Below are 22,556 nucleotides of genomic sequence, written 5' to 3' on the forward strand. Positions count from 1 at the left end.
AACAACAATATTAATGGGGAAAGATTCAACCATCCACTACTCAAAACACAGGTCGACATCCAGACACCAACACAGAGAGCGTGGCAATGATGGGCTTCATTAAATACACTGCAGAAAATGCTCTTCTTACTTGTCTTGTTTCCAGTCTAAATATCTAAATATTCCTAAATCAAGATGCATTTACTAGTAAAACGACGAGATATTTGTTCTTGTTTTGTTGAAAATCAAATCTAAATGAAGTGAGTTTTTGCTTAAAACAGGCAAAATGAGCAGCCAATGGGGTGAGACAAATAATCTCTTTTCTGATTGAAATCTTGTCTCGTTTCCGTCCAAAACTGAAATAAGATTATTTTTCTCACCCCATTGGCAGATCATTTTGCTTGTTTTAAGCAAAAACTCAATTTATTTTGATATTTTTTCCCCAGAAAACAAGAAAACATATCTTATGTCGTTTTACTAATCTAGTAAATGAATCTTGATTCAAGAATATTTAGATATTTTGACACAAATACTAAATCAGAAGAGCATTTTTTGCCGTGTAGTGTTGAATGATTGTTGTTAGATACAGTTCTGTTTAAATTACTATTTTACTACATTATTATTAGGGCGACACAATTAATCGAATGTAAATCGTGATTACAGTTACGGATGTCTTAATTATGTAATCATTCAATAAAATGTAATCGTAAGTCCACTTCTGTGCTTAATGTTTGTTTTTTTCTTCCTACGTTATCTTACATTTTTCCCCCGTTGTTAAATGTTTATGTTTATTATAGCTTAATGCATATTTTACTGTTTTGAATTTCTTTTGATATGACCATATCGCATGCAGTTGCTTCAATCTATGTTATAAAGCCATTAAAACGTCATTCAATGTAAATCGGGATCATTTATAATCGCAATTACAATTCCTGGGGATAATCGACAATTATGATTTTTGTCAAAATCGTGCAGCCCTAAATATTATAATTATCATGATTTTAAAAGGTTTTGTTTCTTTTTGATCAGTTTAATGCATCCGTGGTCATTTTAATGTAAATATAAACTATTTCTATTATTAAAACATGCAGTTCTTCTGAATAAAATGTATCTTATTTGTGGGCTGGGGACTTGTTATTTGTAGTTTTCCTCCATGCGTTTACATGGCTTACGAATGCCCATGCGGCCGTACACTTTTAATCAGCGGCAATTGCTTGAAGGGTGGGTTCATTGTCATTCTTTATGGCTATGTTTGCAGGCTTGGCTTCCTATTAGGATTGTGTTTAAATCCAAAATCTTTCCTAAAAGGCACTTTTACACTTGACTTTGAAACCCAACCTTCTGCCGTCGTCTTGTCGGTCAGCTCGCCTCGCTCTTCTGCTGCGCTCACACCATCCACGTCATGTAAATAAAAGAGATGGACTGAAATCAGACGATTGTCCACATGATGGCCCCGGACCGTGACCAGTCTCACATCTATCAATGAAAGAGGACACCATTAGCTTTAAAATGAGACCCTACTCAGAGTCATACCTTGAGTGGTTTAAAAAATATACCTATTTAAATTATAATCGTCTGCCCTCTTTTTCCAATTAAAAACATGAGAAAATCACTTTTAAAGTTTTTTACCCGTTTTTTTGTTGATGACTTTGCATTTAAAGGGTTAAACTATTTATTTTACGGCTTAATTTGACCAAAGTGTGTGTGTGTGTGTGTGCGTGTGCCGTATCCTTGACTGTTAGCTCACGCGTAGACACACACAGTCACTTTGCTTTCTTTTAACAGTGATAAATAAACAGAATAAACTCAAATGAGTAAACCGATCCACACACAGCCTATACTCCACCGTGTTTATCTCTCTGAGGAGATCTCGCCTGTTTACCCAGAGCGCTGCTGGTCTGACTGGAGGATGGCAGGAGAAGTTGCGGTCAGTCGAAACGCGGCTTCCCATTGACAAAATCAGTCAGCGTTTATGTCACTGTTTCTGTACATTGCCATTGACAAAATCATTAATCTATTTTCTTTATTTCTATTAGTCAACAACACTTGATCACTTGCTAACCGTAACATGCAAGTAATGATCAAGTAAACCACGAACTGCGATTAAGGGCCAGTGTTGCCAAGTCCGTGGTTCTCCTACTTCAACACAGATTCGAGTTGCAATTGGAAGGGTTTTGTTGTGAAAACCTGGCAACCCCATCAAGCCTTACGAGAGAAATGTTTTGCAGACCTTTAAAGATGTGTGGAAAAGTGCAGACAGCTAAACATTGTATAATCATTTTGTCTGCGTCCATCGCATATCGCGGCATTTTACTTCCTTTACCGGTTAAGAACGTCTTGGGCTGTTTGGGCAGTCTACAGTGTGAATAATATCAGATATGGGCCGCTTTTAAAAGATAATGTAAGCGGGTTGACAAAAAAAATCAGATATAGTCTTGGCTGTGTATTGCCAAGAATCAGGCGATACGATACGTATCCCGATACAGAGGTTACAATACGATATATTGCGATATTGTAAAGAAAATATATATATATTTTTTTTTTATAGAAAGAATAATTTAAAAGAATAAAGAACACAACCATATGCATAAAACATGACAAGTAACTGTTTTATTTAATTTATACAGCATCATTTATATCACTATTTTGTGCAATCTAAGTAAAGGGCAATTGTAAAGTGACTGCAGGATTCTTTATGTGTGCATGTTTTAAAGGCAATTTAGCAACAGAAAGTGCATAGTTCATTAAGTCCATGGCTGAAAGACTGCTTGTTTTATATTTAATACTGTAAAGCTGTTTTCTTCAACGCAGTCTATTGTATAAAGTGCCATTTCAAGTCGAGAGCTGGTCATCATATCCACATCGCTATGATCAGATGCTTTCGTTCTGCTGCCACCGCTGGCAGTTTTGGTGTGTGTTTATTTTGTTACCGAGAGGAAAATGTGCTGTATATATTCTATCGAAGCGCTTCTCAGCAGCTTCTCAGCGGATGGCGTCGGGATGTTAAGCAAGCTCTCCGATTCAATGTTTCCCGAGTACTGGATTTTAACTTGGCCTATTTTGCAAACAAAATGACTCTTGTTGATTTCCTTAGTGGCTTCTTTGTAGCTGAAGCCAGAATGCGTCCACACTTCTGTAAATCGCGGGAGTGGAATAATGCTATCGTCTTGTAAGGTTTGCTAATGCTAATGCACACACACACCATAGACAGTTAAAGAAATGGACAGAGCTATCCCATTGACTTCAACAGCGGAAAATTATGCCAATCAGAGGCACTCACTTCCTGATGGCTGAGCGAACTGCGCCGGCTCAGACGGAGCTTGAGGACGTAGATGTGACGTGAGCCTCCTATCAGACAGCTGTAGGTCTTCTAGTAGATGTGGAAAGTGAAAGCTGAATCACGTTGTTTAAATATTTTCTCCCGTTGCTTTTGGCTCACTATGGGCTTCTCCCCATTCTTCCCCCTTGACTTTATCAGACTTTATGTCTCCACGTCCCCCCGACTGTCTCATAGACAGTAAAAGATTGCCTGCGAGCGTCTCCTCAGGTCTATACGGTAATTTCTCAACTGTGCGACAGAGTCGCGTTGGTTATGACGCAATCGTTAGCCTATTTTTACAAAAACAGCTTCTGCGGGGCGATAGTGTAAGATACAAGGTAATGGAGCCTTTTATACATTGTCGTGTTTCTTTATAAATAAACAATGGACAAATGGAGTCTTTAAACGCCTCAGATGTAAAGTTATTCACTGTCAAAGTGACTCAAAAATGAATGGGAGTCAATGGGATGCTAACAGCAGGTGATGGCTTGGTTAGCAATGGCAGCCCCTATGGGAGGAACGCTTTCCGAGCGCTTTGACACACACACATTCAGCTTGCTATTCTCTGGCTCCGCATCAGTCACGTTCTGAGATAACACTAATATCTAGCGGTTGGGTTGAATACAGTCTATGGTTGAATTTGAACACAAAGCCACGAATCTTGGATGTAAATAAATAAATATATAAATATCGATACAGTGTTTTTGAGAATCGATACAGTATCGCCAAACAAAATATGGCAATACTCACGTGTATCAAAAATTTCTTACACCCCTAATATAGTCACCAAATCGGAATTGTGCATTTACTGAACTAAATGCTTTTTATTACTATAAAAGCCAGAACTGATGAAATGAGTGCGGCTGAATGGCGCGTAAAACCGACTATCGCAGACTTTTCACTGCATTTCCAACCCGATCTCACGGCAATTCGTACTAATTTTACGAGGTGGCTAATTCGTACGAATTGATACTACCTCACTCGTACGAATTCATACGATTTTTGCTAAATCGTACATATATATGAGTTACCAAATTCGTATGAAATCATACGAATGACCTACCCCTGACCCCGCCCCTAAACCTACCCATCACATGGGTTTAGACAAATCGTATAAATGAGACACCTTTTATTCAGTCGTATTTATTAGTACTAATTGGTCGTGAGATAGTGTTGGCATTTCTTTAAACTTTGCAACAACAGTGCACATGACAAGCCGACCTCATTGTGATTCACGATTGCACAATATATCATAAGCCCCGTCCCGCCCAACATGAGCAGTCACGGGACCAAGCGTCCCATCTCTCCCGCAAACACTTTCAAACTCTGCTTTTTTTGTCTTTCTCTCCCAGAGGGACGGCTGTTTGTTTCTGTCCATGTATGAAATGTCATAAAAACATGGGATCTGTCTTGCTGTTGGGCAAAAATAAAACCGTTTTGCTCTGCTGGAGACATCTGCTGCACAAATGTGTGAGGAATAAAGAGTCCCCATCTTAATTTGATTTACATCTCGATGTCTCTTTGACACTGAACTCTATTGACGTCTCTAATAAGCGGCGTTTATTTCTCATACTGCAAAAAATGCTTTTCTTACTTAGTATTTTTGTCTTGTTTCTAGTCGCAATATCAAAAAATTCTTACATTAAGAAACATTTACTAGACAAGTAAAAATGTGTGTCTTGTTTTGGGAAAAATAACTCAAAATGAAGAGAGTTTCTGCTTAAAATAAGATAAATAATCTGCCAATGGGGTGAGATAAATAATCTTGTTTTCTGTTTGAGTTAAGATTATTTCTCTCCCCCCATTGGCAGATTATTTATCTTATTTTAAGCAGAAACTCTCTTCATTTTGAGTTATTTTTCCCCAAAACAAGACAATTTCTTTTGCTTGTCTAGTATATGCTTCTTGTTTTAAGCATTTTTAGATGTTTGGACTAGAAACAAGACAAAAATACTAAGAAAGAAGAGCATGTTCTCTGTCTTGTGTTGGTTTATTCGGTGTTTCTCTAACGCGGAGCCGAATCTTGCTCCTCCTGATCTGTGTGCTGGAATGTAAAGCCACAGCGGCCTCCATTTCCATCAGAGATGGGCCGATATCTCCGAGTTCGCGGAGGTTCGTTGGCAGCGCCGCGAGTGTGTTTGCTCTTCCGCGTGCAGGTGTTGTGTTGAGTCACATGTTGCAGTAAGTGTGTGTTCAAAGAGAGAGAGAGAGAAGGAAAGGCACATTAAAGTGTCCCCCGCACCCCCCGCGGAGGCCTTTGTATTGCATAAAGCCTTGAGAACAGTTCTGTCATTGTTGGGAACGGAAAGGGCCTTTTCTTCTGATGCTTGCCGTTTTTGAATATGATATGTGCACATGGAAAACATGGACAAAAAACTGTGTTGAATTACCCCGTCTGTACCAATCTGTCAAAAATGGATGCAGCTCAGTTTTCATTTGAGCGACGCACCGACAGCGACTCTGGACTTTCCCTGGAGCTGGGGTTTCCACTTTTGTTTTAACCTAATTGCGTGTCTCTGCGGCCGCGCTGCTTAATGAGGCATTGTCTAATGTCGGAGAGAGAGAGAACGACACACGGCACAGCTCACACTGCACAAAGTGCCTTAAAGTGTCTTGTTTCCAGTCCAAATATCTAAATATTCTTAAATCAAGATGCATTTGCTTGATTAGTAAAAAGACAAAATATATTTTTTCTTGTTTTCTGGGGAAAAATATCAAAATTAAGTGAGTTAAAACAAACAAAATGCTCCTCTTACACTGAAAAACAAGGAAAACACAAATTGTCCAATTTACTTAATCATATTATTTGCGATCTACGCAACAAAATAGTGTTTCTCTTCTAAACGTGATTCTTTTGCTGTCGATTAATGTAGTTCTCTAAAATGTGCAATCGACTAGATTACATTATTTGGGGTGAATGTGAACCGATCAAGTACTCCAACATGACTTTAGCTGAAACTGTAGCTCCCAGAATGCTTTGCTCGGGACTTGACGGGAAGATTGTTGAACTTAAGTGTTATTTTATGTGTTTTTTGGGCAAAATTACAAAACGGGGAGACTTTATATTGTTTAATACACTCTCAGAAAAAAGGTACAGTGCTGTCACTGGGGTGGTACCCTAAGGTACAAAAGTGAAAAGGTACATCTTTGTACCTTACTCACCCCTAAATGGTACATGTACCTTAAAAGGTGTATATCAGTACTTTCAGAGTACAAATTAGTACCTTAAAGGTACATAGTAGTACTTTAAAGGTACATATTAGTACCTTTTCAGTGTTGTACCTTAGGGTACCGCCCCAGTGACAGCACTGTACCTTTTTTTCTGAGAGTGTAGTGTTTATTTTTAATAATGTTGCAATAATTAGACCACTGGGTTACCGTAGTGGAGAAGAGCGGAGCGATTGGCAGAGACAGCTCATGGCATTAAAGGGATCCCATGGTGTTGAGACTTGTATGGCTTAATATAACATAAATGATGTATCTTACTGAATTATGTGGTAGAAAACCCATGAAAGATCTACGTTATTTAAAAAATCGATTTTATATTTGGACCATGGGCGGCGCCATTTTGTTTGCGTTCTACTAGGTTGATGACGTAGAGTGGTTGAACTCCTCAATCAGCTGGCATTACCCGTAGCTATTTTTACCACAACGCAACTCGAAAATTGTTTCAGAGTTAAACAAAACAATTGAATTGCTTTGTAATTGTACTTAAAACACACTCAAACATACATGTGCACACAAACTCACCTACACAAGTCACAAACAGATCGGCGGGCGCGCACACACACACCTGACTGCTCTGTCTCAATCGCATGCATCATCACCAAAACATCCTGCCTCTCTTCCTCACGTTACTTTATCCCATCGTCCTACCTAGATATTTCCCTCTGCTGGTCACATTAGGCATTATAGTTAATCTACTATCAACAGTCTATCTAGGGAACAGGATGTGTTGAACAGGATATCAACACAGGGAATAGATTGAGGGTTATGTATGCGCGCGCAGTGCGTGCGTGTGTGTGTGTGTGTTCGCGCCGATCTGTTGGTGTGTGTGTGTGTTCGCGCCGATCTGTTGGTGTGTGTGTATGTGTGTGTGTGTGTGTGTGTGTTCGCGCCGATCTGTTGGGGTGTGTGTGAGTCTGTGTGAGAGAGAGAGAGTTTGTGTGCACATGTATGTTTGAGTGCGTGAAGTCGGACAGCTGTTTGTAAATCGGCTTTACTCGTTATTGCGGTGGAACGTGAGACTGAATGACTGCACTCGAACATGTCCACTATGGTGTCGGACAACACTACAAATGGCCGTCCCTTCAAATAATGCCCTATTTAAGGGTATAGGGTCGATTTCAGATTCAGCCCCTGTCGTGGAGACTGAGCAGCCCAACATCTCGATTGAGACAGAGCCTTTCGTGTGCGCGCCCGCCGATCTGCTTGTGACTTGTGTAGGTGAGTTTGTGTGCACATGTATGTTTGAGTGTGTTTTAAGTACAATTACAAAGGAATTCATTGGTTTTGTTTAACTCTGAAACAATTTTCGAGTTGCGTTGTGGTAAAAATAGCTACGGGTAATGCCAGCTGATTGAGGAGTTCAACCTTTCTACGTCATCAACCTAGAACGCAAACAAAATGGCGCCGCCCATGGTCCAAATATAAAATCGATTTTTAAAATAACGTAGATCTTTCATGTGTTTTCTACTACATAATTCAGTAAGAGACATCATTTATGTTATATTAAGCCATACAAGTCTCAACACCATGGGATCCCTTTAAAGAGCATTCATAGCCCTTAACATCTTCATTATGGGCTATTATTGGCTAACAGAATGAAAGCTAGTTAGTACAGTCTTATAAATCAGTCATGTGACCACAAAAATCAACAAAAATTAAATACTCTTGTGATTTGATTAAAGAGGCAGGGTAGTGCGCAGCGCTGTTGTTAGGAAGCCATTTTAAAATCATTTTGAGACTACTCAGTTGGCTTATACTAATTATTTAATTCCATGATGTTGAAGTTATGTGAACAAATTATGTTAAGTAAAGTGACATAAGATATTTTTGCTTGTTTTCTGGTGCAAAAAAATAATCGTATTTCAGTTTGGGACGGAAACAAGAAACAAGATTTCAATCAGAAATAAGATTATTTTACTAATCTAGTAAATGCATCTTGATTTTAGATATTTGGACTGGAAACAAGACAAAATGCACTTTTGCACTTTTCGCAATAAAAGGAGTCGGATCATTGTCTGAAGGCTTCTGGCTGTGATTGTGAGCGGTGTCGAGGGATGGTGGGAAATGCTGTCCTTTTTTTTATATTTTTTGTCTCTGAACTGTGTGCAGAAATTAGTGCAGTCTTGCTGTGGAAGAGGAAACGCATTCAGTTACAAAGTCTAGATCAGTGCCATCCGTCTGAACATTTTACATCTTGCATTACAACTAATGTGCACACAACAACATGTGTAAGATGATACGGAGCACACCTGTAAATCAAGACCGGCACAAGCCTCAACTTTTCACCCGTCCTGCTGTGGGTCTGGGGGCGGCACTGCCTTATACCAGCCTTCAGAAACTTTACATTCCCTTCTTTATATTCACTGTGTTATATTTTAGTTTGTGCCGAAGAACGGTGTTACAATGAAAATGAATACTCAAATGAATTGGAAAACTGTGTGTGAGGACATATGAGGACACAAGTGTGTATAATGCCATGGGTATGACACAGGTATTACAGGACAGGGTGAAATATGAGGACATTACCCATGGCCCCACTTTTCAAAAGGCTTATAAATCATACAGGATGAGTTTTTTTGAGAAAGTAAAAATGCAGAATGTTGTGTGTGTGTGTGTGTGTGTGTGTGTGTGTGTGTGTGTGTGTGTGTGTGTGTGTGTGTGTGTGTGTGTGTGTGTGTGTGTGTGTGTTTGTTTAATGTATTTCTCAACACTTTAAGGAACACTGAATATGAATACATTTAATGTCCAGTAAAGGTTGGTTTAAAGCACTTCATTAAAGGTGCACTATGTAGTATTTTTGCAGTAAAATGTCCAAAAACCACTAGGCCAGTGTTATATATTTTGTTCAGTTGAGTATCTACAATATCCCAAATGTTTCCAACTATTTGTAAATTGTGAGAAAATTGCTATTTTAACCGAGGACCGGGACGTGTCAGCATAGCGTTTGAGGGAGTCGCCTGTCAATCGCGTCATATCTGCGCTACCCTCGGTTTCGGGTTTTATTTGGCATGAGTGCTTTACTCTTAGCAGTGTGAACAAGTGAACGCACGGAGTAACGTCATAACATCATTTTCAACACACATAAATGTATCTAATATGATAAACAGAGCTGCTTTACCTCATAATCCTAACCGGAAGAGCGGATCAGTGCGGGCGCCCGGCGACTGTGTCCCGTCCCTTCATCATAAAAGTCCCGGTGCTCGCGATCCGTGGGTTTGTGTAACAATCGCTCCAGCAGGTGTGCTCAGCTCCACAACCCTCGGTCCTTTTGATTTTAATAATGTATTAGTAAATGCAGAAATTAACATAAACAAAGATTAACAAATGCTGTAGAAGTATTATTCGTTGTTAGTTTGTTGATTACAGTAGATAACTAATGTTAAAGCTGCTACACGTGTGTTTAAATGAGTGTAATGATGAGCGAGTACATCCTGCTCTTTAACTCTGAATCGCTTCAGTCAACCGATTCATTCACTACGAGCTAACTAAACATTTAATCATTGAGCACTACGGTCACAATGCATTTCAAGAATATAGCCTATTACTATATCAAACTACAATAAACTATAATAGTTTGTTAGTGATTTGTGTTACTGTACTTTTATAAAGTGTCTCCATAATTCTTACATCCTGCATGTCATGTGTGAGGCTCCGTATTAAAACACTAAAATACAGGCTCACCCCAAAGATGCAGATCACCAACATTAACTCTCCCTTCACGTCGCCAAATTAGTGTTGTCACGATACCAAAATTATGACTTCGATACGATACCAGACTAAAATACCTCGATACCGATACTAAATCGATACCACGGTAAAAAAAAAACAAAACAGATAATATGAATAATATGACAGCAGAACTTATTCTGCTTATTCTGCTACTTATTCATCGTTTTATTTATTTTACTAAAAATGCACTTGTTCAGCATGTTCCTGCGCTGGTTTTTGACCATTCCCTCCTTTTATTACTATAATAACTACATGCCAGTGTGAAGATCCTCACAGAGGTCATCATTATCAATCATGTTAGCATTCACTAACCTTTCAATTCTCAACAGGTTGAGGTGATCAAAATCTTATTTTATGGTACGAGTAATTTAATATTTTTTAAATGTAATCTTATAATATAGATTTTTAATTGTATCTGTTTTTAAAAATAAGCAACAAATGCAAATTACAAACAACATGACAATAACAGTGCTTTATTTTTCAGCTACATTAGGTCAATTTAACAGCAAGTCAAGAAAGAAATTAAGTAATCAAATATAAAACTAGTCTTCACTTTTATAATTTAACTATACACTGATTCTACGTATTCTATACGCAATAACTATAGACGGCGGATAAATGGCTATCCACCTGTAACCACGCCCTTAATTATGCAGAACCTTAAGGCTTTATATAACGGAAACGAATGAGTTATAAAAAAATTCACCCCCCTCAGAGTTGTCATGAAGATCAAAATTAGCCTTATAAGCCAAAACCACAACTGGTACCAGGCTGTAAACATGTTTTTTTCTGCTTTAAAGTTGAGAATTTTAACATGGGGCTCAATGAGATTCTGCTCCCTTCTGGAGCCTGTCCCTAGCGGCCAGTTGAGGAAATGCAGTTTACATTACTTCCGTATTGGCTTCAAGAGAGATCGCAGGAGGTTGCCGCTTGGTCAGAGCTTTTTCTTCTTATGCGCGCATATTTCTGTTGCTTTCTCTGTCATGCATTGCGCATATAACTCTTCTACTACTTCCAATGTTTAGTGAACGGTGGAAGCAGAGCTCTGCACACACGTCCTGACACCTGCTGTCACACTTCCACGCAAATTCATCCAGCTCATGTTAGCGCTGTCCTTCTTAAAGTAGCGGTACTAATTAAAGTCCATATCGTACTGTTTGTAAAAGAAGGTAATCGAAATACTTTCCTAGTACTGGTATATCTTGCAACACTACGTTACATTTGACTTTCTATCATCTGTGGACGAAAAGGAATATATTTTATCGAGTGATCACATGACGAGTTCGAGGTAAACGTGAATTGTGCTGATTTGATGCAGTTTAAGGGAGTAGACCCTGAAAAGCTTTGAAAACTAGTCTAGAGCAGGTTCCTGCGAACGGTTTGGGTTTTTGTGCTGCTCCGAGAGCAAGCAGAAAAATGCTTTGTGTGTACAAAACAAATATCTGGTGTTGGGAACAGGCCCGGTGCTGTGGTGGAGGGGGGCGAGCGGGGTAATTGCTATATTAAGAGGAAGGAATTCAAAATAAAGTTAATCTTTCCACCCCTCCACTGGCGCAGAATGAGCATGCTGCATCTTGTTCAACACACAAAGCACTTACAGAGACAGAGTAGCTCAGACTGGGGTGAAGTGCCAGATCCAGCTCAGCCCAGTTTAGGGTCAGGCGTGGAGTGGTGTGACCAGAAGTGCTCCAGATGTGTGTGTAGGTTTCAGTCGGTGTGTGTGAACTGAACTGGTACATTCCTGATCCTCCTCTTGCTGTAATGCTTCGTTTTCACTCAATAGCCTCCTCACCTTGATGCCAGTTTTTCAAAGCTCCTCCTCCTCCTCCTTCTCTCTCCTGGCAAAAGCTAAAACTAACATGGCAGTGACTTCTGCGCCACAAATTCTTTGATATTTCCTATCTCACAAGTCTATTATGTGCATTGCCATTTTGAGTCAGGTAAGTGTAGTGATTCCAACATGAGGTGAAGCGTTCAAAGATTGAATGGAGAGCCTGATTTATCACACAATCCATCATAAAAGTGCATCTATCCATCATAAACTGCTCCACACGGCTCCGGAGGATACTAAAGGTCTTCTGAAGCGAAGCCATGGGTTCGTGTGCGAAATATATCCATATTTAACACTTAAGTAAAATAACTAGCTTCCGACAGACGGCCATAAAGCAGACGCATTGATTTAGGGCGAAAGAGTAACTCATGACCTTACGTATTGGTGAACACGGAAGTGCAGAGAAGAGAGCTAAACAAGAAAAGAGTTTCTAAAGAGAAGACATCAAGTAGGAGAACAATTATATATCATTGTCACTGTAAAAGCACTATATATAAATGATTGATTAAATAAGAGAGGTGTGCATCTAAGCTGGGTGCGCTCACATAATTTCCCAATCCTGTTCCCTCTTCATCCTCTTATCTGTCGGCTGTATCTGTCATTTAAAAGTGGCATGAATCAGTAAAAAAGTGCATATTTTAGGCTATGTTCTTTGGGGACAAAATGGTTTTATTGAATGCGTTACTTGACATATTTCAATGGATATGAACGTTGATCGAGATGTTTGTCCATGGCTCCATTTCTTGACAACAGATCTGCCATTTACCCAACGTAAACATTTGGCTCTGTCAGATTTGATTTCTAGCACACTTAGTAATGTATCCCTTCTGCTTCGTCCCTTGCCACAGTGGGTCCAGCCTGACTTCGCACGGCGCTTCCTGAAGAAGGGGAACGCTGGTCACCCGAGCTGACGGCGCGATGGAGGCCGAATGTCTTCACGCACTCAATGGCCGCTCTGTTCCAGCCTGACGGCGAGCCCATTGGATGTAATCTCCGGACTCAGGAGATCGGGAGGCTACAGTAGACTTTGCAGGGAAGGATCGTCTTTCTCCAGAAGTCGGAGGGTTCCTGCTGCCAGTCCTGTTAGGACACGGGCCCAAACTCAAACCATGTGTCCTCGCACCCGGTTAGCTGCTTTTGCCCACCTCTAGCATCGGCGGATCCATTTCTCCCGGCCCCAAACGAGCCTCTCCGTGGGACTCCTGGCTTAATAGGCTGGATCTTTCCCATGTCCGGTCTCGAAGGGGGCGAGCTGGAGCTCATGTTATTGGGGTGAGTACAGTAGCCCACCTCCAGGGTCACAGGTCACTTCCTTTTCAGATCTCTGCCTAAATATGTGAGGGGACTGGGTGTGTCTTTTTGTTTAAATATGCTCCATATAGTGGGAAGGAGGGATATTTGCTGCCTGCTGCAATTCTGGTCTGTCAGCACTTGAAATGTGTGTGTATTTGTTTAATGATTCATTGAGAGAAATGTATGGAGGGTAGAAGTCGGGGAATTTAATGGCGTGGTCGAACGTGACCCCCCTCGGCTAAGGACAGCGTTATGACCAGGCCTTGATAGCAAAGGGAACGAGGAATAGACACGATATTTAACTGGAATTGGTAATGCAGTGTACTTTTGTCTTATAGTAATGCAGGTACACCTTTTCAAAGATCAATAACACAATAACTCGTGGCACGAATGGACTGCATGTTGACCTGCCAGAATGACTTTACGAGCATCGGTTGCAGAGCCGTAGACTGTGTTCATGAGAGCGAATGTTTTTGTGTCTGTTCAACAGAAGGTCATGTTAGTTACTTATGTACCTAATGTTTGCGGTGTGTGTAGGGGGCGGGTGAAGGCCCTTTCTGTTTTGACGCCTGTTGCAGGTGAAATGGTTGAAACATAGCAAAAGCGAATACCTCGAATGCTTAAAGACGAAACTGGACCTGATGTTCTCCAAACACACGCACGCATACACTTTAATCCAGCTAGCTATCCTAAACCAGAACATACCATAGTCTTTTTTGAAGATGTATGACCCTGGACCACAAACCCAGCCATAAGGGTCAATTGCTCAAAAGTGGGATGTCTAGATCATCTGAAAGCTGAATAAATGATCTTTCCATTGATGTGTGGTTTGTTAGGACAATATTTGCAAATCTGAGGGTGCAAAAACATCAAACTATTCAGAAAATCTGATCATTTTGACCCATAAAATTGTTGGTTATCGCCACAAATATACCCGTGAGACTTATGACTGGTTTTGTGCTCCAGGGTCACATTTGTCCTCAAGTAAAAAACAAAAATAATGCTTCTCTTATAGTAAACCGCATTGCATAGTAATGTGACAACTGAGAGATTAGCATTAGCAAACAGCTCATGAGGTTATTTATCGAATCACAGGACACTGAAGACGGATTACACGTGTGTGTGTGTGTGTGTGTGTGTGTCTGTGTTTAATGTATTTGTCAACACTTTAAGGAACACTGAATATGAATACACTTAATGTCCACTAAAGGTTGGTTTAAAGCACATCATTAATGACTGATGTTAACAAATGCAACTTTTGATTTTAATATTGAATTAGTAAATGCTGAAATTTTCATAAACAAAGATCAACAAGTGCTGCAGAAGTATTATTCGTTGTTAGTTTGTTGATTACAGTAGATAACTAATGTTAAAGCTGCTACACGTGTGTTTAAATGAGTGTAATGATGAGCGAGTACATCCTGCTCTTTAACTCTGAATCGCTTCAGTCAACCGATTCATTCACTACGAGCTAACTAAACATTTAATCATCGAGCACTACGATCACAATGCATTTTAAGAATATAGCCTATTACTATAAGTGTGTATGCCAGCCGAACTTAGCCCCGCCTACAACATTTTTAGGTCGGGCAGTTCGGTCTGGCCTTGCTCCATAGAGGAGTAATTATCTCCGAACAGAAACTGTTCTGACCAATGAAATCATCAGGGCGGGCTTTAGACGATGACGGACCGATGATCAACAGAAACGCAATCATCACGTCATCAAAGGGGCTTGGGTTATATTTGTTCAAATCCTAAACGGAGAGCTTGTTTGTATCTGCATTCACCTTCACAATTTCTTTCAGAAATGATGATCATGTTGGGTAAGTACTCTGTGTAAAAATTTGAGGTACAGCGAGAGGTTGCCGTCCACAGCTGCTCATTGATCTGGCCACTCATAGGACTTTGTCAAGATCAAAATGGACAAATCCTATATTTTCATTTAATCGTGCAATATTTGAAAATATCTTCTCTTTTAGACGCGCTGCTACGGTGAGCAGCCTGAAACCCGTCTGCCCTGTGGCCTGCTCTCAGTTCCTCGTTCCTTCAGCAGAACGTGTCCTCTAGCTGCAGGGATGGCCGTGTGGGACGAAAGCTGGATGTGGGTTATTTGTGTCCCTGTTCTGAGGCGTAATGAGAAACTGTGATTCTGTTATTTGAGTGTTTTGCTGATGGGATCCACATACTTTGTGTCTGCTCCTCAATGGGTGTGTTTACATGCAGAACCTCTTCTACTTCTGCTGCATGAGATGAGATCACATCTTAAAAAAGTCTGTGTTTGTGATATATGTCCTTATTTCATAGCTCGCTCGCTCTGGATGTGTTTAAATCTGCTCTAAGTTTGCGTGTTTGTCACCTATCACACATGCGCACTTCAGTAAGCCGGCAGAGAGCAGGTTAATGCGTTTACATGCAGCGCGAAATCAGGGTAAGAGGCAGAAAACGACCTGTCCTGACCAGTTTATGCTTACGCCGTTTATGACCTTACTCCGATAAAAGAAAACGGGTTGCCGCGTTTACATGACCATGATCATTGTCGGCTTATTGGGCATAATCGGCTTGTAAGCGTGCATGTAAACGCACCCAGTGATCGAGGGACCAAACAGCACCTCTGTGTCTGGTCTGAAAGCCTCTTGTTAGAAGATCAGGTGTTCACACACAGATAGCTCTACGGTGTGTGTTGATGTGAGGGAGGTGGGGAGCTTTTAATGGAGACACTTTGAGTTAATGTGCAGGGATTATTTGTGAAGACGAGGCTGGTTTTCTGTTGACACAGCGGGCGGGAGAAGCGCTGGCGTACCTGAGCTGTGTGTTTGATCATGTCCTATCGTCTCCGCATCCTGAGATTCGGCATTCCTCTCGCAGCAGTCAGCGCCTTCACACTGGACTCATCTCTGCCGTACTGTACGGGGAGCACAGCCAGGCCATTGTGTACTGAGCGCGCTTCTGCCCTAAAGGCTGCTCGCAGACCTGCACATTCTTCTCCACACCCGTCACAAAATTCCCCAAGTGTGGGGTAGCTCCTTAAAAGCCGATATTAGCTCTGATCCAGACAAAAGATGGCAACCTAGGCAACATTTCAGGCCCAAAGTCTGTTTCAAACATAGGCAAATGACTACTGTAGAAGTGCTGTGTCTGCGCAATGTCTTGAAAGCACTAAATGGTAACAAGGCCCTTTTTTCCTGAAGTCACGTGATTTAATGCTTAATTTTGCGTACTATAATGCGTATTAATAAAGCACACTGTGTACAGAAAAGCTGATGGGTCAGGAATATGAACGTATCGTTTAATGCGTTTCCCGAGAACCGTTAATGTGGCTTAATCAATGGGTGTGTTTACAATGAACCTGGTCATGTAAACGCAGTAACCTGGTTTCTTTTATCGGAGTACGGTCATAAACGGCGTAAGCATAAACCGGTCGACACAGGTCGTTTTCTGCCTCTTACCCTGATTTCGTGCGGCATGTAAACGCATTAACCTGCTTTCTGTCGGCTTATTGGAGTGCGCATGCGCGATAGGTGACAAACACGCAAACTTAGAGCAGATTTAAACACATCCAGACAGAGCGAGCGAGCGTTTTGCATGAAATAAGGACATATATCACAAATGCAGACTCCTTTAAGACCCAGAACATTGTAAAGATGTGTTCTCATCTCACCAGTGTTGCCACAGTTACTTTGAAAAAGTAATCTGATTACTGATTACTGATTACTCCTTTAAAAAGTAACTTAGTTACTTTACAGATTACTTGATTTTAAAAGTAACTAAGTTAGATTACAAGTTACTTTATAAGTTACATTCAGCAGTTGCCGACAACACCCCTGCCGCCTAAAAATATAAATGACAACCGTTTTTGGCAACACACTTTATTGCATTTATGCCTGAGCCTGACGGCCCCGACTTTTTTACGCCCCTTTTTTTTAGGCGTCTCCTTCGTTTTATATTTATTTTAATAATTAAAATGAACAATGAGATGTGCTGGTGGAAACAACATGAGACCATGATAGCTTGCGCCACTGTCAAGATATGGCTCGCGCAGGGTTAAAGAGTCCGTCTCTTCAGTGCAGCTGCTAGAGTTATGGCCTTTTTACTACTGGTTCCTTCATTCATTTTCTCTGACCAGGTATCTATCTGTTTGCGAAATGACCAGGAGTAGGACTAATGCCTTCCGAGAGTCTTTCGAGACGTATTTAATTCCGATCACTCAAACAAACCAATTCAGAAGGTGCATGAAAGCATTTCAAACTAAACCGGACAAATGTAAATATATCTGGTTGTTTAAACCACATGTGTAAATTTTACTCCTGGCAAATAATTAAAAAATAAATGTGTGAGAGCGTGTTATGTTGTAGTCAAATAGATATGACGGTGCTACTGCAACATCGCTGCAAATGAGTAAAGCAAGCCAACGCATATGGCCGTAAATGAAACTTTAAAATAAGTCACACAAAACACAATCATCTTCAATATAAATTAATGAGACTAATGATCTTACCAGTGCTTAGGTCGCTCTCTCTCATATTGCGATCTTTGAATTTGAAATGAGCTGCTGAATAAAATGCTGGAATCTTTTGCTTTGATGTGAACTCCGTTAAATGAGCATATACCGCGGGAATTGAAGATCGGATTTATATTAATTTTGCTGAAGTGTAAGGTAGGCTATAAGACAACCTGCATGTACTTTCTATTTTTTTTTTTTTTTTTTAGATTGTGTAGCCCGTTTCGTTTTTTTGAGCGCAGTTGTGAGCAGTAGGCTAATCTATCAGCTGCCTCAGCTCGTCAAACATTTCTTTGTGGTGGTATAATAACTAGCCTACTTTGTTTTTGATGTCAAAGTAGTTATATTTTCTTTCGTTTCTTTATTAAGGTCATTTCGAAAAATGTTTAGAGCAATTTTTTGTTTGTTAAATTAAAGTTTTAATTTTTTTATGTGACGACCCAGTGAGTAACCGCATGTTTAATAGCCTAGTCTCTCAAACCAACTCTTGAATTGCCTTGCCTATATAAACTTTAATTTAACAAACAAAAAAATGCTCTGAACATTTTTCTTAATTAGGTTTATAAAGAAACGAAACGAAAAATAACTACTTTGACATTAAAAACAGAACTGAATTATGTTAATGGCTGCAACAAAAATATAAAATAAATAAAAAACACGGGCTCCAGCCGGACTCGGGCTGAGAATTTTGATAAGCTGTCGGTTTTTACTAAGGAAAATGACTAAAATAGTAACTCACAGTGACTTGGATAAGTAACTTTAATCTGATTACTGGTTTGGAAATAGTAACGCGTTAGATTACTCGTTACTGGAAAAAAGTAGTCAGATTAGAGTAACGCGTTACTGGCATCACTGCATCTCACACAGCAGAAGTAGAAGAGGTTCAGTCAAAACGCTGCATCTGGAACTGGATGAGGGATAATATGAGCCGTAAATCTCCCACTGACACACTTTATTTAACATCACAACTGACTAGGGATGTTAACCCGATGGCTGTTTGACCGATGGTTGACCGTATCAGCGTTAACCGATCAAAGTTGTCGGTTAAAACAAAAGTGATCTCTAAATTAGGCTATTATAGACAGTGGACTAAACGCTGCTACAGTTGAACAAACTCGCCTGTTTGTACTTAATAAACTAATAAAATCATTTGGCGCGAGGTCACGTTTGGGTTCACGCGCTCACAAGGTTTGCAAAAAGTAAACAGGCTAAAACACTGGAGGTTAGAGCGAGGGCAGACGACAGGATGAAGCGTCATTCCGCATAAGATGGGCTTACATTCGGAAATATATTACATCTACATTTCAGTGGTAACACATTAGGTGTTGATCATCATCCTTCTCTTTATTATTGTTAGCACTACCTCGAATTAAAGCGGCGTCTCTTCGGAGCTATCCTTTTCTTAAATGAGCCGCGGCAATGTTTCAAATGAGCTGCTAACGCTAGACAAACGCCTTTATTTTCAACGCGATCACCTTGTACACAAACTATTTCAAAACTTTTTTGTCGATTACAAACAAGCTCCTCGGCGGCGCGTGTTTCGCGCTGAAGGGGATTTAAAAAATTGACATGAGTGGAAGGGAGGCGGTAGCCCCGGGACAGTCTGTGTGTGTGTGTGTGAGAGAGAGAGAGCGGCAGAGAGATCATAGACAGAGTTGCGAAATTGCAGGCGCGGCTCGCGGCTGTTATTTCAAATAGCGCAGCATATTTTAAACTAATCGGTTAACCGGTTTCAACCGGCTAATGAGGCTCGGTGGTCAGTCAAGAAAATGTTTAGTTTTCACCATCCCTACAACTGATTTAGGAATACTCAGAGTCAGATACGGACATTATTATTTTTGACGTCACTACAAGGAAATTACGCAGTTTATTAATAATTATTATTATTTATTTATTATAATAAAGTCAGCTAAACGCATTTTACTTGCATTGTCAGTTTACTGGTGTGCATGTAAACGGCTCAGAAAGACCCACATTGTCCCAAATCTTTATGCTATTCTTTCTTCTGTAGAACACAAACGGGTGCAAGGGCCATTAATGGTGACTGATGATGATATCAAGCCTAAAAAATGACACGAAATCACCAGAACCATAAAAAATATCATATACACTGTAAAAAATGAAAACAGAAAATGTACCGGTATTTTTCTGTATCGTTACGCGTTTAATCAGTGTATCGATCTATATCGATGAATAGTTAAACCCCTAGTGAATAGACGAGTGCAAACCTTAGTAAATCAGCTTGTGTGATTCATTGAAACTCTCTCCTCATATAAATACTGCGTCTGAAAGAGAAACTCCTACACATGCGATAAGATCAGCCGCAGAAATAACCCTGTCCAGGCCTTTTCAGCACTAATTCCTCACTGTGTGTCTTTAGTAACTCCTTTGAGAAGTTTATAATGCCAAAAGAGGGTTTGCTCTGGTGCTGTTAGTAAATGTGGCCCCAAGAAATCAAATCAAGTGTGAAAGCTCGTCTCTTTCACAAGCTATTGGACAAATGAGTTACAGTGTTACGGGGCGATGGTGGCCGAAGAGTCCCAGAATCCACGTGGGTGAAGTTCTCCCTCCTCATAATCTGCATCACTACACCCATTGTGACACCAAAGTTCAAAACTGACCCAAGATCAGATTTGTTTCTAAGAGGATTTAGACACGTTCTCATCTGCGTGTGTGTGTGTGGGTGGCTTTGAACACGGAGGTCAGGTGGGGCAAAGCTCCTGTTGCCGTTTCTCTGGAGTTAGCACACATGGTTTGCAGGGCTGCATCAAAGGGAGCCGTGCTTGTTAAAGTGTGTTATGGTGCTGGACGCAGCGGGTGGGACTGGGCATGAAGCTCGCTGGTTAAATGTTGCCTCTCAGCTGGAAAGCGGAGTATGTGGAGCGGCCCGAGAGATGAAATCATCTCAAGAATGATTTATCCAAACTCTTGTGTTGTTCCAAATATCGACGACTATCTCCGAGAGTTTGAATTATGAACAATCTTTACATGGCTCTGTTCAATATAACAACATTGGGTACTTTATTTCAGGGTGTCCGTGTTACATGTAATTACTGAGTAGTAATAATTACCTACATATACTTACTATAGGGTTAGGGTTTATTTGTGGGTTAGTTGCATATTTATAGTCATTACTACAGTACATGTAATGTATAACAAGGACACTGTAAAATAAACAAGTGGCAGCCTCCTGCGGTCTCTCTTGAAGCCAACAGTGAAGTGACTTAAACTGCAGTTCATCAACCGGCCTCTAGAGACCGGCTCCAGATGAGAGTCAGTCCCTTAGACCCCCATGTTCAAATGGCCAACTTTACAGCAGAAAACAACATGTGTACAGCCATAGTCAAATAGTCATAGTCGAAGCTAGTCATTTTAGTATTGAATATGGATGTTTTTATTACACAAACGCGCCAATTCGCTTTAGAAGGCCTTTATTAAGCACTTTTATGATGGACAGATGCACTTTTATGATGGACAGATGCACTTTTATGATGGATAGATGCACTTTTATGATGGACAGATGCACTTTTATGATGGACAGATGCACTTTTATGATGGACAGATGCGCTTTTATGATGGACAGATGCACTTTTATGATGGACAGATGCACTTTTATGATGGACAGATGCACTTTTATGATGGATAGATGCACTATAATGATGGACAGATGCACTATTATGATGGATAGATGCGCTTTTATGATGGACAGATGCACTTTTATGATGGACAGATGCACTTTTATGATGGATAGATGCACTTTTATGATGGATAGATGCACTTTTATGATGTACAGATGCACTTTTATGATGGACAGATGCACTTTTATGATGGACAGATGCACTTTTATGATGGACAGATGCACTTTTATGATGGATAGATGCACTTTTATGATGGACAGATGCACTTTTATGATGGACAGATGCACTTTTATGATGGACAGATGCACTTTTATGATGGACAGATGCACTTTTATGATGGACAGATGCACTTTTATGATGGACAGATGCACTTTTATGATGGACAGATGCACTTTAATGATGGATAGATGCGCTTTTATGATGGACAGATGCACTTTTATGATGGACAGATGCACTTTAATGATGGATAGATGCGCTTTTATGACGGATAGATGCACTTTTATGATGGATAGATGCACTTTTATGATGGACAGATTCACTTTTATGATGGACAGATGCACTTTTATGATGGACAGATGCACTTTTATGATGGACAGATGCACTTTTATGATGGATAGATGCACTTTTATGATGGACAGATTCACTTTTATGATGGACAGATGCACTTTTATGATGGACAGATGCACTTTTATGATGGACAGATGCACTTTTATGATGGATAGATGCACTTTTATGATGGACAGATGCACTTTTATGATGGACAGATGCACTATTATGATGGACAGATGCACTTTTATGATGGATAGATGCACTATTATGATGGACAGATGCACTTTTATGATGGACAGATGCACTTTTATGATGGATAGATGCACTTTTATGACGGATAGATGCACTTTTATGATGGACAGATGCACTTTTATGATGGATAGATGCACTTTTATGACGGATAGATGCACTTTTATGACGGATAGATGCACTTTTATGATGGACAGATGCACTTTTATGATGGACAGATGCACTTTTATGATGGATAGATGC

The 22,556-nt window shown here is 40.2% G+C and overlaps 1 long non-coding RNA gene across 1 annotated transcript in view; it reads left to right on the top strand.

Annotated features, from left to right (window-relative positions):
- LOC137055551 (uncharacterized) overlaps positions 1-22,556 on the top strand; it is a 103,121-nt gene that overhangs the window by 33,474 nt on the left and 47,091 nt on the right. The window contains exon 2 of the long non-coding RNA XR_010900023.1: positions 12,935-13,358. This is a non-coding gene — a long non-coding RNA (uncharacterized lncRNA). The remainder of the gene's footprint in view (positions 1-12,934; positions 13,359-22,556) is intronic.

This window comes from Pseudorasbora parva, chromosome 2 (assembly GCF_024679245.1).
Source record: "Pseudorasbora parva isolate DD20220531a chromosome 2, ASM2467924v1, whole genome shotgun sequence".
NCBI lineage: Eukaryota > Metazoa > Chordata > Actinopteri > Cypriniformes > Gobionidae > Pseudorasbora > Pseudorasbora parva.